The sequence below is a fragment of the Neopsephotus bourkii genome, unplaced genomic scaffold (genome assembly GCF_033783945.1).
Source record: "Neopsephotus bourkii isolate Nb327-2 ecotype Australia unplaced genomic scaffold, CSIRO-AGI_Nbou_v1 NB_1346, whole genome shotgun sequence".
NCBI classification, from domain to species: Eukaryota; Metazoa; Chordata; class Aves; order Psittaciformes; family Psittacidae; genus Neopsephotus; species Neopsephotus bourkii.
In genome coordinates, this window is record NW_026901826.1 from 1,323,909 (window position 1) to 1,340,015 (window position 16,107).

The 16,107-nt window shown below is 37.7% G+C and overlaps 1 protein-coding gene across 5 annotated transcripts in view; it reads right to left on the reverse strand.

Moving 5' to 3' along the window:
- TBL1X (transducin beta like 1 X-linked) overlaps positions 1-16,107 on the reverse strand; it is a 195,061-nt gene that overhangs the window by 166,652 nt on the left and 12,302 nt on the right. Inside the window, exon 2 of one of the 5 annotated variants that reach the window (XM_061366485.1) lies at positions 831-953. The exons of the other annotated variants lie outside the window; for them this stretch is intronic. The gene's annotated coding sequence lies outside the window, so the exon portion shown is untranslated. The remainder of the gene's footprint in view (positions 1-830; positions 954-16,107) is intronic. 5 annotated transcript variants of the gene reach the window in all.

The window sequence follows — 16,107 nt, forward strand, 5'->3', positions numbered from 1 at the left end:
ACATGTTAAAAAAACATACTCTTGGGTAGGGGGGAAAAAAAGCACGCCATATTTACTCAGAAGTATTACACAACAGAATAAGGCATTTTAGAAAAGACTTGTGCAACCACAGCAATAAATGTATTCACATGTTCCACCTCTATTACTTCTTACACTAATGAACAGTGACTTTTGTGACAAGTACACAGCATACACACCACTCAGAGTAAAATTCACTCAAGTTCTAAAAAACTTCTACACACCCAATCACCACCATCTATACACGAGTACGAGTGAGAAAATGTTCCCTGTTGATCATAGCAGACAGCAACATTACTGTACAGTTTATATTAAACATCTGGTTTTTAAAGTAACAACATTGAGAAAAGGAAAAAGGGAGCCCTGTTTCACCTGGATAGAGTTAGAAAAGCTCTGAGCAAGGACATAATTCTGACACAGTAGCTAAGTTAGTACAGGTTTAATCAGCCACAACTTGTATGTCAGGCTGCAGGGCTGAACCCACAAACTTCAGCACTGAACTGGATTATCTGCCAAACACTTTCATAAACATGTGATCTCAATATTCTTATCATTTGAAAGACTATTACCATTCACAGTTTGCCTGGAACTTTTTTTGCTTGGTTGTTGGAGTTCAGAAGAGGCTGAAGGCAGGACTTGGTGTTATTTGTTGGGTGGTATTCTAAACAAATCTGGTTTTACAGCTCTAGCAACACTGAAGTTTCAGGAGTTTATGTATATGCTCACAGCATTGGGATTAATGGGTTTAATTTCTTGTCATGCATCTGTAGGGACAGTGGAAGGCTTGAGGGTTTTGACATTAAAAGACTGACCTAATTAAAGCTGATTCACTCTTCCCAGCTATAGAGTAGCCAAGTTTTGAAGCACCACACCCCATCATATCATGAGGGTGGAAGCAGAATGGATCCTTGGAACATCTGCTGACAAGTTTATACCTGAAAAATAATTCAGTTGACATAGGATAGCAAGTACTCAGATATCCTTGAGAAAATTCAAATTGAAAAGGATTAGTCAAACTCTGTTTAGATAAAATGCATATATATTTATGTACCAATATGAAAATTTCTTATATACAAACTTTCAGGTCTTCTTTCCATGCCTTGTTCCTTTGTTTCCAGTCTTCCTCCCCCCTCCCTGCTTCTGGGTTTCACTTATATTTTCCCGGTTTATGTAACCATAAGCACTTTGCTTGAAAACACCATATAGTATACTGCATTAATTATTTAGATCAGTATTTGCCTCCTGCTACTTATATAGGAAAAGACAGTGCAAAATGAACATTTGTGTAAAATCTACAATGATAATTTAGGAGTTGTATTACTTTTTCTGCAATATATATTTTAATGGTTAAGAAACAGCAATAAAACTTTCTTCCAACATCAGCATATGGCACTTCATACATAAAAAAGAAATATTTTTATTTCCACAGAACTAGCATATATATTTATATATACATATATATATGCACAGTGGGTGATATACTGATTGCATTATAAATAAGACGAGACATTTTTAAAAGTTAAGAGCTGAACTATTTGTTCTTCCTTGAGTGTATTCCCCATGTATTTCACTCTGACCACACATTTCTTGACTTCACAGTTGTCCTGTGTTCAGCTTCCTCTATAATCTGCCATAGCCCACATAGTTACCTGGTTGATTTTTTTCCAAATAAGCTATACGTGGGTATGCCATTGGATTATTAAATAAAGTTAAAATATTTTTATTATGTATGCTACTGCTCACTTTTTGTTGTTGTCAGATAATTATCAAACCCCCTTGCTTTCACTTCCATCTTAATTTCCTCTGAATTTCAGTTTTAGGATCACAGGTACTAATACAATCCCTCATGACCACAGCTCACATAACAAATATAAATTTTCTTTACGCAAGCCCCAGAACACTTCATTACCCAGGATTTGGAAAATTCATAGAACCATTTCAATGGGCAACACAATTAAACAATACCCTTACCCTGAGATTTCTGCAAATGTACTCTATAAAAAAATCCAGAGGCAGAACTAAAGCATGTGACTTTATCCCAGTTTCTCCATCTATAAAATCAGGTAATTATATTTAACTACTTAGCTGAATACTCTTAAGACCTTATTATATATAAAATCTGTGAAGCTTTTAAAACTGTCAAGACATGACAGAACTAGAATCAGAATAGAGGGGCTCCATTATTCTCCCAGTTAGAATTAAACACCAGAAGTTCAGAGATTTATACATTATGAAGGTTCAAAGAGAATACCTTTTAGCTTTCTGTTAAGCTCAGTACCTTAAACTCAAAGAATCTTTTTACTTAAGGCTTGTTTCTACCCTTTAATCATTCTTGTGACTTTTCTTTGAACCTTCATCTATTTTCTTCTTTACTTATGGACACCAGAACTAAAGAAAACAATAAAGCCTTACTCCTCTCAGCACCAGAGTACCATCTGCCTTCTCATTCCCAAACCTTCTACCTTATGCACCCAGAGATCATGTCAGCCCTCTGGCTGCCGATGTTTCATGCAGAATGGAGTCTCTTGCTCTAAAAAGAACTCCTATGTCTTTGTCGCTCAGAGCACAATGTTACATTTGCTATATTAAAGCAACAATCTCACTTTGCCCAGTTTGACAAGCAGTCACCCAGCAACTTGCTCTATTTGTTATTATTTTCTTAATCTTTGAATCATCTATAACCTGTGATTATTTTTACCAGGGCACAGGTGAAAAAAAGTTCAAGTGTGGAGGACTGGCAACCCACTAGTATATACAGATACTCAAGGAACTCAGAAATAACTGTATTAATCTTCTTTTAGGCCTGATTCAGCTAACATGCGTCCTTCTCGCTGTGCACCGTTCTTGTTTCTTCATGAAAACACCAAATAGTGTCAAGGGATTGGCCTCATGTAAGTCTAAATGTGTATTTTTACACCACCCTGTGTCAACAGCTTGAAGTATAAGCACCTTGACAATATGGCAATGGTAGCAGTGTAACAAGACCTATTTTTAATAAATGCATGATGACAAGTATTAGTGACCTCATGGGATTCTCCTTTGTCCGGTATTAACCAAGTCCTACACCAGTTATCTCATCATTCTACCTGGATCAGTATCTGGGCTATAACTACATCAATCACCTGGTCTACAATGGTTTCTACTACCTTTCTGCAGTGCCCAGACTTTAGTAAATCTACAGTGAGGGTCCAGCATTAACTTCTTTGTCAGCTTTTTGGAGATTAAACTACATTCAGCTTCAGGACAAAAAAGAACAAACCAAAAATAAAAACAAAGCCACACTGCGAACTGGACTTCTATCCATGTACCCAATTTTCCATGCTGTATGCCTCTGGGAGGCAACAACAGTTTTATTTCCCATTATTATACATTTTAAACAAAACACACCTTTCTTGTACCAACCACCAAACTGCTCTCAAGTAGGAAAATATATAACTAACAACATGTGCTTTTCCTTCTCACCCAAACACTTTAGTCTATATAACCAAAGCTACTTTAACAGAAAGTCCTACTAGTGCATGAAATTAAAACTTGCAACACTGATATTCTTCTCCTTGCAGGCTTCATTCATTTCTTTTATACACATACGATCACAAAACAGGCCAATAGAAATGTTAACTGGACAAACAGAAGGAGATGCTTTAGTTTGTTTGTAAAACTATAAAAAAAGAAACCACAAACAAACCAAACAACCCAGCAGAGTTTCTGATCGTTAAGTATGTATACCAGAATAGAGATAGAAAACTGTTTAAAATACATATAAGGAAATGCAAGAGAGGACTAGGCTGTTACCTCTCCATCTGAATTACTGGAGGTATCATAGAAAAAGGGGCAAAAAATTTATCTTTCCTTTTATGTGATGTTCAGCTTATCTGAGAAATGAAAGTTCAGGTGGATCAACTTTGACATCCAAAGGAGCCAATCTTCTGTGCTGGCAAGCATCAACATTTTAAAAATGAGGGGGGGGGAAGTAATCTCAAAACAAATATTGATCAATTTCGTCAAGCTGATGCTGAGCCAATTAACTACTCGGTCTCAGAAATGTGTATGTCAAAATGCTCTGCTCCTGAGGGTTCTCTTAGATCTCTATTGTGCAGATCATTAGGAGTTTTGTTTTATTAGTGACTGGGTTTAGTTGCTGGGAACTGGGATGGAGGGTAAAAGAAGAGAGAAGAGGGAGATTTCATGCCTGTAAAAGAGCAATTGAAGATCAGACTAAAGCTCATTTAAAGACTTCCATTAAGAAACTGTGACCAAGACTTAAAACACACTAAAGAAGCAGCTTCATCTTGAACTTTGGGAGCAGCTGTGCTCTCATTCCCCTTCCCCCAACACAGGAAACAGACCTAGAAACAAAAATAAGACAGGAATGCTCCTGTGCAAGCTAATGTTGTTGGCTTCTTAAACATCCACTACTCTTGTGCCAAAAAAAATGAAACCTAGGAGGATTTAACACTTCAAAGGATAGTGGGAGACTGCTTTAAACAGAATTTTCTACCAGAGACAGATAGTCTTTCATTTTGTAAACAAGCTGGAAAAATGTTATCATGAGTGCATGTCAAGACAGATTTCATTTATATTCCTGTACTATTTATGCACAAATACACTACTACATATTACACTTTTACCTATTTTAGACTACAATTAATGTTGTAGCAATGTTACTTCCCATATCAGGGGAAAAAAAATGCAGCAGTTGAATCTTCTGATACCTTCCAAAATGTTCTACTACAATATAGAGTTTGAAAGCTTAACACTACAGAGAAATGTTTGACGAAGAAGTTCTCTCCTTATTAAGCAATGATACATAATTATATGTTCAAGGAGAATGTGAATAACATCTTGCCAAAGGAATGTACGGCCACATATGCTACTCACAGTATTCCCAACTACAAATTATAGTTATACTTTCACTTGTGCTATTAAGAACTTCGCCTTTGTTCAGAGTATTATATTTTCTGAACAAAGATAGAGAGAAGGGAAGGAAAGCAAGTGGTGGGCTAAGTTCTGAAGTCCAACTTTCAGAAAAACAGCAAACTAATTTTGACAAGCACAAACCATCTCTGTGGCTTGCTCTGCTTCACTCACAAAAAACACCACGTTTTCAAAACTTAATATTCTGCAGGATAATAGGAACTCTACATAATGCATTGTCCCTCATAAAGTTAAAATGTCAACGCAGATGGGACCGAGATCTTGATATGGAGAGAAAGCAAATGTTATCTTTTCAAAATCTTCAGCCTAACAAACACGATGTGGAGGATGGGATACTACGAAGGAAAAAAGGAGGGGAAAAATAATCTTACTTATTTTAGAAGAGTGTCTGCATCTCTGAGTGCAGCACCCCCAGTCATACCTCTCTCAACAGTGCTTAACGTTTTATTAAAATAGTTTTGTGATCCCTCCTCATTCTGCTAGTGTCCTACCTGTCGTAGAAGATGAAAAACAGAAAAACAAGAGCTGATGTGACTGTTAACAGCTATATTTCACTCTCACTTAAAACCTAGCAAGTACTGTCAGATTAGTCCTCAAGTCACAACCAATTCTAACTCCAGTGGTCTCCTTTTATTAAAAGGAAAGAGTATGTTTGATCTTTTCTTTGTGCACTGAAAGTTCGGGGCCATGCAGCACTTGTGCCTTTAGCACCTGTTAATAATTCCTCAGAGGAACAGATAGAGAGCAAAAGCAGGTGAAGGGAGGCTTTTAAGTTTTAACCATTGCATCCATGGATCACATCCCATCCAACCACACAGTGCAGTCACTTAAAGCACCTTTCTTCACTGCTGTACCTAACAAGAGGGAAATAACTTGCTGTGGGTGTAGCACTTCAAAATGGGTACAAAGTAATGTAAATCACTTTTCAGTTTCAAGGAATTTCATTCTAAATACAGGTAATTAACGCTGAGCACAATGAGGAAACAAAAGCAAGTACTAGTCACACCCTGGATGTGTCAGTGGAGGGAAGATCATGATAACAGATGACAAGCTTAATCCTGGACAACCAATTTTTCTCTTCCAGTTACCAACATAATCCCTTGTCTCCAGAATAAAAGTCTGGCAATTTTTTGCAGGAAGATCTGCATGCTTTCATAACACACTGCTTATTATACTTGAAATGGAACAAAAATAGCTGCTGAATCGTCCACTATATTGCCCTTTCACAAAACCTTTCTCCCTCCCAGCTCTGAGTACAGTCATATATTTACATCTATTACATTTTCTTTATGGAATCACTGCTAAGAATAAGCACCTCATTACTAGAGAGGTGTTGTATAATCCAGTATAACATTAATCAAACCACTTGATACTTGCTGGCTTAAAAGCAAGGGGACAGGTAAACGGACCAAGTTTAAACAGATTACAACTTAACTAAAATCAAAATCACACACAACAGCACCTCTTGCAGAACAGGCTATCACACTGGTTTTTAGATTGTCATCATTACTAGAGCATAAAGCTTCTTATGCCTGGAAAACAATATTGAGAACAGACTGTAACAAATTCTTTGACTTGACTGCCAAGAATGAATGTTCCAAAATGCTTGAACTGTCACGTCCCCACATTCAAAGCAACCTTTCTATCAAGACCCAGTCTACAGGGATGCATGCGTGTTTTTTTATTGTGCTTTGTGGGTTTATAGGATGTTATGTTCAGCCTCATCTATGAGATCCAAGCTCTACAGGTCTAGTAACAAAATTAATAGCAGCTCCACAACTAAAGAATGCCAAAGGAGAGAACAGACTGTTTCACTGGGAAGGGACCTGAAATGATCATCTAGTCCAACTGCCTGGCCAATTCAGAGCTGACCAAAAGTTAAAGAATGTTATTGAGCGCATTGTCCAAATGCCTCTTAAACACTGACAGGCTTGGGGCATTGACCACGTCTCCAGGAAGCTTGATCCCCTGTTCAATTACCACCATCTTGGCAAAGAAATGCTTCCTCATGTCCAGTATAAACCTGCCCTGAAGCAGCTTTGAGTCATTCCCGCATGTCCTATCACTGGATTCCAGGGAGAAGAGTTCAGCACCTCCCTCTCCACTTCCCTTCCTCAGGAAGCTGTAGAGACCAATGAGGTTGCCCCTCAGCCACCTCCTCTCCAACCTAGACAAGCCCAAAGTCCTCAGCTGCTCCTCACAGGACATTCCTCCCAACCCTTTTACCAGCTTTGTTGCCCTCCTCTGGACACATTCAAGGACCTTTAATATTATTCTCAAATTGTGGGGCCCAGAACTACACACAGTGTTCAAGGCGAGGCTGCACGAACACTGAATGCAGCGAGCTAATCACCTCTTTTGGCAAGCTAGTGATGCTGTGTTGGATGTGCACCAGGGTGCGGTTTACCATATTTGGACCAGCCTGGACAAAAGCCATATCACAATTAATTTCAAAAAATGTACATACTGACAGAAATAGACATTTTGCTATGTGCAAGTTGTATTTTCAAATGCCATCTGGGCCATAATAGAAACCAAGCAAAAAAAAAAAAAAAAAAAAAAAAATCCACATACCTATTGAGAGTTAGGGTGAAAATACCATCTAAAAACCAGGAAGTCTATGTGTTGCACATTACACACTGACTTCTCAATGGAATTTATAGATGCTTTTGCATATAGCTTAACAAAAGAAAGTCCTTGTGCAAGAGTTAAGAGTAACTGCCTATGTAAGATGTCTTAATTATCATTATATATTTTGTTTGCTTAGTAAACAATAAATATATCTAATGATTATTCACTTCAGTACAACATTTTTACAGACATTTAGAGCTTTGTTACATTTCTATAATGGTACGCTACATGACAAATTCTGTAAACCATCAGATTTCAAACCTCAGATTGTAAACACAAGGCTTTAAACTTAAAACTTACAAAGCTGCTTCATACCTCTGGCATGTGGTATATCCTCATTTAATCCCTCCAAAAATATCTCATTTGTTAAAATCTAATCTCTGGAGAAATGACTAGATGGGCTTAAAATAGTCAGTTCAATGATGGATTTATAACTTTATCTGCATTTCACAATTACAGTCGAAAACGTATTTTAAACAGAGTAAGTTCATATCCCTTCTGCAAATAGGCACTTGCAACAGCCTTTGAATTAAGTTCATACCAGACTGCAGCCCACACAATGAATAAATATGTTGTTCTATAAGCAGCAGAACTGAAGGAATCTGCTTTTTTACACTTTCATATTCCATGTCTGCTGAAGAGCCCCACAAACTTCCACTATAACCAGGCAGTTATGCCACATACTGCCTGACTAGTCAGTACACACATAGTCGCCTGCCAAATTGGTGGTTGCCCCACAGAACGAACCAAGAGCTGTGCTTTTCTCATCTTATGAGGGAATGGTATGACTTTGGTCTCCATCACCTCAACCACTACTTCTCACAACATCTGTAGGAATCCCCCATCTTTGAACATACTAACACTGCTGAACATGGCTGATGTTTCTTACTAGAGCATTGTGTTCTATTATGGGAGCGGTGGACAGAGACAGACAATGCTAGATTGGACATTAGGAAAAGGTTCTTCACTGAGAGGGTGGCTGGTCACTCGAACAAGCTCCCAAGGCAAGTGGTCACAGAACCAAGCCTCCCAGAGCTTAAGGAGCATCTGAATGACACTCAGTCCTTATGGTTTACTTGTAGGTGGTTCTGCAAGGAGCAGGTTGTTGGACTTGATCTATATAGGTTCCTTCTAACTTGAGGTACTCAGTGAATGCAATCCACACAAAGTGTGTTTCTTGCGGAAACCTCTGTAACACTTAGACAAGTGATGCATACCAATTCAAGGTCCCCAAGCTCATTAGTACTGCACCAGGAAAGTTTATGGACTGACCTACCATTTAGTTTTCACCACACAAACTCAAGCTCTCCCGGTAAGTGCTGAAATCCAGCAGAAGTCACTGTAGCCCTAACCATCAATGTCCCCAGGGCACACAAACTGATGATTTCGGTTTCTTTTTCCTCTAAACCTTTTCATACTTTTACATTCAGGCAGTCCGAGATAACACCCAGTGAAATGGCTGAACAAAATATCTAAATAATGTACCAGTTCATATCACCATGGACAGTCAGGGCATTTCATGAGGGAAAAGCACACGGCGCTTTATGTGTACTCGCTCACTGAGGGGCAAAAAATGGTTACTGTCCGCAAGACTTCATTTTCAGCTATTCGGTTTCTACTACTAGTTAACTACATACAGGCTGCGCAGAAAAACAGTGAATTCAAACCAATGGGCAAGAAACAAGTCTCAGAGAAGTTGTACTAGTATCTTACTCTAAAGGCACTCTATTTTTAATAGACAATTGGATTTTTAATTTTAAAGGTAGTAAACTGAGATTTCAATTAATGCTTAAATAGGATGAATCCATAAAAATACAAGTTATTTGAACTGAATACCATACTGGGCTAGTGACCATAACATGCCTATTCCTCAATCTGTTGTCATTTTGAAGTTATAAAAATATAGGGTAAATGAAGCTCTGGACAAAGATATTTAGCTGCCTTGAAATTTCCTTTATGTTCCGCCAAATTCAACAGCCATTTGGACAGTAGATTTATAACAATAACTGGTAAACAATGATCTGGCATGCATTCATTAGCAGAAACAAAAACAACATATTCTTAATAGTAGAGTAAACCAGATAAATTTTCATCTCAAACCAGAAGAGTTTAGCCTCTAGTTCAATGTACTGCCTTTATTCTTTTGTTGCTGAATGCAAAAATGGCAGAAAAATATTCTACTGCACATTAGGCCTTTAGCTGTAAGCCCTTTCGTTTAGCTATTGCTATTTCTTCTCTTTCCCTTTTCCTTCATTTTCAGAGATACTGTCAGTGTGAAATCTGCTCAATTTTAAACAAATGGGGTAGAACAGTTTCAGAGGGTAAAGCATCCTAATCCTTATGTTTGCTTTTATGGATTTGAAAATAATTTCCGGTTATTCTTAATATTTAAAAAATAACTTTACTATTGGATAAAGCATCCAACAGACTGGATGGGAAAAACAGCAACCCTGGTGGCCTCAATGAAACTGACTGTGACAAGTGTCTCAAATATGAAAATAAAAAGGGAAGGGAAAAAAAAAAAACAAAAACAACACCTGAGAGATATTTACATAGATTTACTTTTTATAGTAACCTCAACTATCATTTGTCTAAACATTTTAGCTCTTGTACAACTCCAAGATTGAAGGTGCAGTTTTAAATGCGTACATGTATTAAAAAATGAGCAAAGAAAATGAAATATTGTTTTAAAGCCTTAGGTTCCTTTTAGCTTCTAATTAATATTATCTTTGTTATTTTAAGAGCCTCCTGAGTATTTAGAGGGCTAAATTACAGTAAAACCAAGGTACATAAATGGAACCTATTACGGTCATCTTAGTCAATAAAAACTAATTGCATCAAACAATAGCCACAGCCGACTGACAGCCCTTGCTGGTGAGTAGGAAATGAGAAGGGCACCTCACGCAGTCCCTACTCCACAAAGAAGGGTGGTCCCCACACAAAAAGCGTGACACCTCCCACAGGGTGCACCCCAGCCCTCTTTACCCACCAACAGGAAGCAATTTGACAGTTGTGTTTCAACAGCCATATGGCTATGCCATGCAAATTTGGCCTTGCTGCCTCATACTGTTGCTGTTAACCCCCTCCCTGACTTCCCCAAACACCTCCCAATAGATGCATTTTGCCACATTACACATCCATTGCACAGTTTTCTTCCTCAGTCGTTGGGGAGGGGCACAAAGGGTCCATCGAACACATTACACTGTGCCAGGAGATCCTTTAGCCAAGTCAGAGGAGACCTGTGCACACCAACATGCCTAAGCAGCGAGGAGCCAGCTGTGACACTAGCAGGTGGCCTGCAAGGCCCAGCAGCTTATGAATATGGCTTCTGTCCACCCTGCTATGAGGAACACAGGAAAGACAGAGCCCAGCAAAGTGATTTCAGAGCAATTTCGGAAAATACTGTAAACACTGTATTTTAACAATATCAGAAACATCTATATTGTTCCTCAAAGCAGCTTGGTAAATGAAGTCTAGTGCCCAACTCAGGCAGAAAGCCTTTGAAAAAGCCTGTGTTCAATGCAAAAGGGATAAAGTACCCCGGATATTTATAAAACACTCAAAACTCCACTTATACACTGCCTGGGAAGTACACAAATTCCCTTTGTCCTACATGATGAACTAAACTGCATATTTACAACTGTTTCCTTCATCTGACTAAAGTTTCATCTGTGATCTCCACACCTGTTTTTTCATTTTATCCTTTGAATACCACTACAATTTATTTCATTCCTTTGGTGACAGGCCTCCATCTCTAAAGCAGAGCATTAGCTTCTCTAAGGACTGTAACAGGAGGAAGTAACTGTGACTAGACAATGTTTGGAATATGCATTTTTTTGCTTTCAGTTGCAGAATGAGGCTGTATTGCTACTGGATATAAAAATTCAGCCTCAAGATAGAGAGATTACTTGAAAGAAACTTTCAAAGCACAATTCTACATAGGTATGCATCATGAGCAATTAACAGAGTTGCCAACTTTCCCATTACTAAATGCCATGTTATTCACATAGAAGCCTCACAGACATTCTTCCTTAAGAGCCTTGCAGGTGGCAGCCAAACATCCCTTTACCCAGTTTTCACTGAGAGGGCACTGAAGTGCACGGATAAAGATAAAACACAAACCACAAAGATAAACCAGAAGGCCCAGCAACTAGTTGTTCAGTGTCCATTGAAAGTTTTCAGCTACTGGGCACTGAATTAAAAATCTACAAAGTAGAAGATAGACAGGAAATTCTTAGAGATTATACACTAGCAATTGAGGCCATGTCCTAAACATACACTCATATATGCACACACTGAACTTGCTGCATACAAGTACTGCTGTGTACTTGGTAAAACTACTGCATATGCATTAAGCAAAGGCATAATTATTAAATACCTATGGTCATATCTTACATGAAAGAAACGTCTGGCCTACAATAGACACACTCACAAAAAATATTTAAGCGTATAAATACATTTGGAAGTGAAGTCTCATGATTTTTTTTTCTTTCAAGTCAAACTTCTTAAAGATTCAACTTCAACATACTGATCAAAATGCAGCTAACAGCACTTTGATTTTGATGTTTAAGAACTGGAATATTAGGGCAGAAACAGCTTTATGAAGTTTACTTCTACACTGAGCACAGTTCAAGGAGGAAAGAGACATATTTGTAACTGGCAAAAAGATCATTTCTCAGCTCTAAGCACAGCTGCTTTTTAGATTAGTGTCAACCTGCACAGTACTGGCAATCATACAACACCCGAAATGCTCTGCAAATTATTAGAGACAACTAAAATAAAGGCGTACATGTCTATGTAAGGAAGCATGATGGAGAACATCCAAATTTTGGCCTAATTTTGATCTTGTATCATCAGGCATAATCAACTCCTTTACATAAATACTCTTTTTATCATCAGCGTTTCAATTAAAATACTTGCAATTATAATGACAAAATTACAGATTTGTAAAATAAGAAAACTGTCTTTACTGGAAAATTCAGTGTATCTTTCCAGCAGCTAAAGAACTAGAGATGATCTAAAGATCACTGCTTCAAAAAAGTGAGGCAATTCTTTGATTTAGAAGACTTGAAAACACTGCCATTTCCCTTCTCCCAGTCACCTTAGTGTACCAGAAGAACGATGAATAGCAACTGTTCTTGTGAGAATGTTTTTCATGAAAAGTTCACTTTACCTCCCACACACGTCAAGTTGACAACTGAGAATCAATTCAAAATGCAAGCACCTACATCCTAAGGCAACCCTCAGTGCTCAGTTAACAAGTCTGTTATCTGTTTAATTTTGGTTTGGTGAGGGATATTGAGGGTTTGGGTTTTGGGATTTTTTTTTTTTTTTTTTTTTTTGCTTTGGTTTACTTCTGCTTGTTTGTGTCTTTTTTAAAGCAACATGAACATGACAATTTGTAGCAATTTCTTAACACTTGCAGAACCAATTTCCTCTTTCAGAAAGGCCACTTCCCAATTAAAGGTTGAAAACCAGTGCTGTGTAAATGCTTAGCTTCCAAGAGATCACAGTCTCTCCAAGCTACTGTTTTGCTACCAGTCTTAGCCAGACCTACCACTGATAAGAACCTGGGGGAAAGGTGGCATGCATGCCTCTCTCTCCAATAAAACCACTTTGAAACAGCACTGTTTGCTTCTCTCTCTCACCCTCTCTACCCCCAGGAACACAAAACTCAATAAGTGAAGCAAGGCCTGCAGGATCAAAACACAATTTATTTCTCACCAGCACAATGTAGAATATACGAGCACCTCACTAAATATCACTCTTCACAGGAAGCAGGCTAGCCTAGAATAGGCTTTGAAACTATCACATTCAAAAATCATGAAACCAATAATGAGAGAAATCTTTCTGAAACAGCAGTTGCAAAAGACAAAAAACAAAAAACAGAAAAAAAAACAAAAAGCAACACCAAAAACAAAAGAACCATTGGTTGGGCAACATGCTCCTCCTGAAGGACTGCGCTGTAGTCCTTTTCTTAAGCTTATTATTTAACTATGAAAGGTCTATTGAAACTATACCTTGCTGACACACCACAGACTGTTCACATTTATGGGGAAGGTGGGGTTCCTTCCTAATTTGAACCCATAACGATATAGAGTTAAATGCTGGTACAACTATGTAAACGCACCTATTACTCATTGATCAGCTGGGGTTGAGGAAAGAAAACAAAGTATGGTAACGGCCCCTTTCCACCACAACCTGCATGCTCCCATAACAGGGCCCCACTGTCCACTTATTTTTTTACTGCATCAGATTCACAAATAAGATTCCTAGGAAATTTTGTGAAACAAAAAGAGTAAGTACTAATTAACAATTGTAAAGAAAGTAAGTAGTATCTGTAGTGTTGAACAATCCCAGGCTGTTTTGCTAGGTCAACAAAGAAAACTTGTTACATTATAATCAGCTGTCAAAGACTGTTGTTATTAGCCAAAAAGATGATAATAAAAACTTTAAATGTGTATCTAAAAAACCCCAATAATAATAATCATATTTTCTGTGGCTTAAAATTAATTGTCGATATATACGCAGCCTAGAATACGCTTCATACAAGCCCACATTCTCAACATAAACAAGAAAAAGAAATTAGAAGGAAGCCTGAGCTATTTTACAGGTCCTCAATTGTCTGTGGACAAGAACCGCTCATCACATCAGATTCCTTTTAATGAATATCTTTTACTAAATTCTCCTCAAACATCTTGCTGATATTTCTAAGCTACTGCGAAAAAAAGAAAAAAAAGAAAAAAAAGAAGAAAAAATACCCCCAACCACCAAGCCTGTGCAATTTGCATATAATTCCTATATAGTACATTTCATACTCTGATACTACTCATTTCTAGATATTTATACACATAACTGATATGTAAATCTGTTTAATTTTCAGAAGCATTTGGAGGTTATTTGCATGAGGTCACTGTACCTCATATTCTTGTTTCTTTAGGGCTTTTATTTGCTCAAAAAAGGACAAGGTTCCCAATTCCTACTATTCCAACCACAAAACATTTTTTCATGTTTTTTAAGGAAGGAAATATTTGCAATAATACTAAATCAAACCATCACTACAATAATAATACATGTTCCCACTATATCTGTTAAATAGAACTAAACACATGGGAAACAAACTTTTTACCAATTTACAGTAAAGACCCTCTAAGTTCAATACAAACTATACACTGCCTTGATAGTCACCCATATTTTATATGTGAGGAGCTGCTTCTGAGTGTCAAAACCAAATTTTGCCCTTTGAAGAAAAAAATGAAGATTGAAAAAATAAAATGAAATCTATATACAGATTGGCATTACTCACTTGGTAGTATCTTCTTTAAAACACTTTTTAAAATACTACTTTAACATGGGTGAAAAAGAGGGAGGTGATCGTGTGTTGTCAGAATTTTACAATGCACCCCTCTATTAAGACTGATTACTTATCCAGGCACTAAGCAGCCACTAATTCCTCCCATTTCAATTGGAACTGTACCTACCAAAAGCTTCTGAAAACCAAGCCACTTTTTTAGATATCTATATTCAGAAACGTTGGCCTCTTAAAGCATCCACCTAGCACATATGCTAGAGACACAAGTTACTGAGAACGTAATCAGCATGAGCCATAGCCAGTGTACAAACAGTCTTGAGTGCGTCATAAAAGCACAGAAATAATGAAGTGCATGTAACCTTATGTGTTTACTTCTATTTAGGTTAAACTCAACAGTCTGATCTTGCCTGACAGCGACCCCAAACAACCTCTGGCTTTAGATCCAGGTCTACACGACAAGAGCACTACTTTGTTCCTGAAAACAGTCAAGAGAGAGATATTACCATGTGTTTATCCAAGTTGCTGGTGGTCTAGCTGCAATAGCCTAGAGCTTTTCCAAAGCAGTTTAGTGCCACTAAACACCAATTAGATGACAGTCACAGCTATGCAAGGATGTTTTCAGGAATTAACTGTCTTAGGGAAAAAGGCTGTACAGTCTGAAATACTTTTTGCACTGCATGTGCTAGTGGTCTTAAGACTGAAGGTAACAGCTGTTATCTCCATGGCACTTTCTTTTTTGTGTGTGTCATAATTACAAGGAAATATTTCTGGAGGGCAACAAATTTTATCTAGAAAGCAGAAACGATAAAAAGTTGAGCCATGTTAAGTCTCAGCAACAAAGCAAGCTGCTGGAGTGACACTGGCATTACTGCATCACTTGGGGAAAAAATGATAATGGCACAGAGCATACAGCTTTAAGAAACCCAGGAAAACAAGCTTCAGGGAAAGAAATCACATGTATACAAACATCGATAATAAATAATAATAAACAGAAGGTCTGTTCATTACATTATGCAGAACTTGGAAGAAATCGTTATTCATCTGCCTGTCTGCTCAGTCTGTTAGTGAAGGCTGCAGGAAATTATTTCCAATATTTACAAAAAAAAAAAAAAAAAAGACATGCAGGTGGATGGCTTTGTGTATCTGATTTCATCAGAACTCTGAAACACAAGTGCTGGAAACCAGAACAATCAAATGGAAGTCCACAAAGC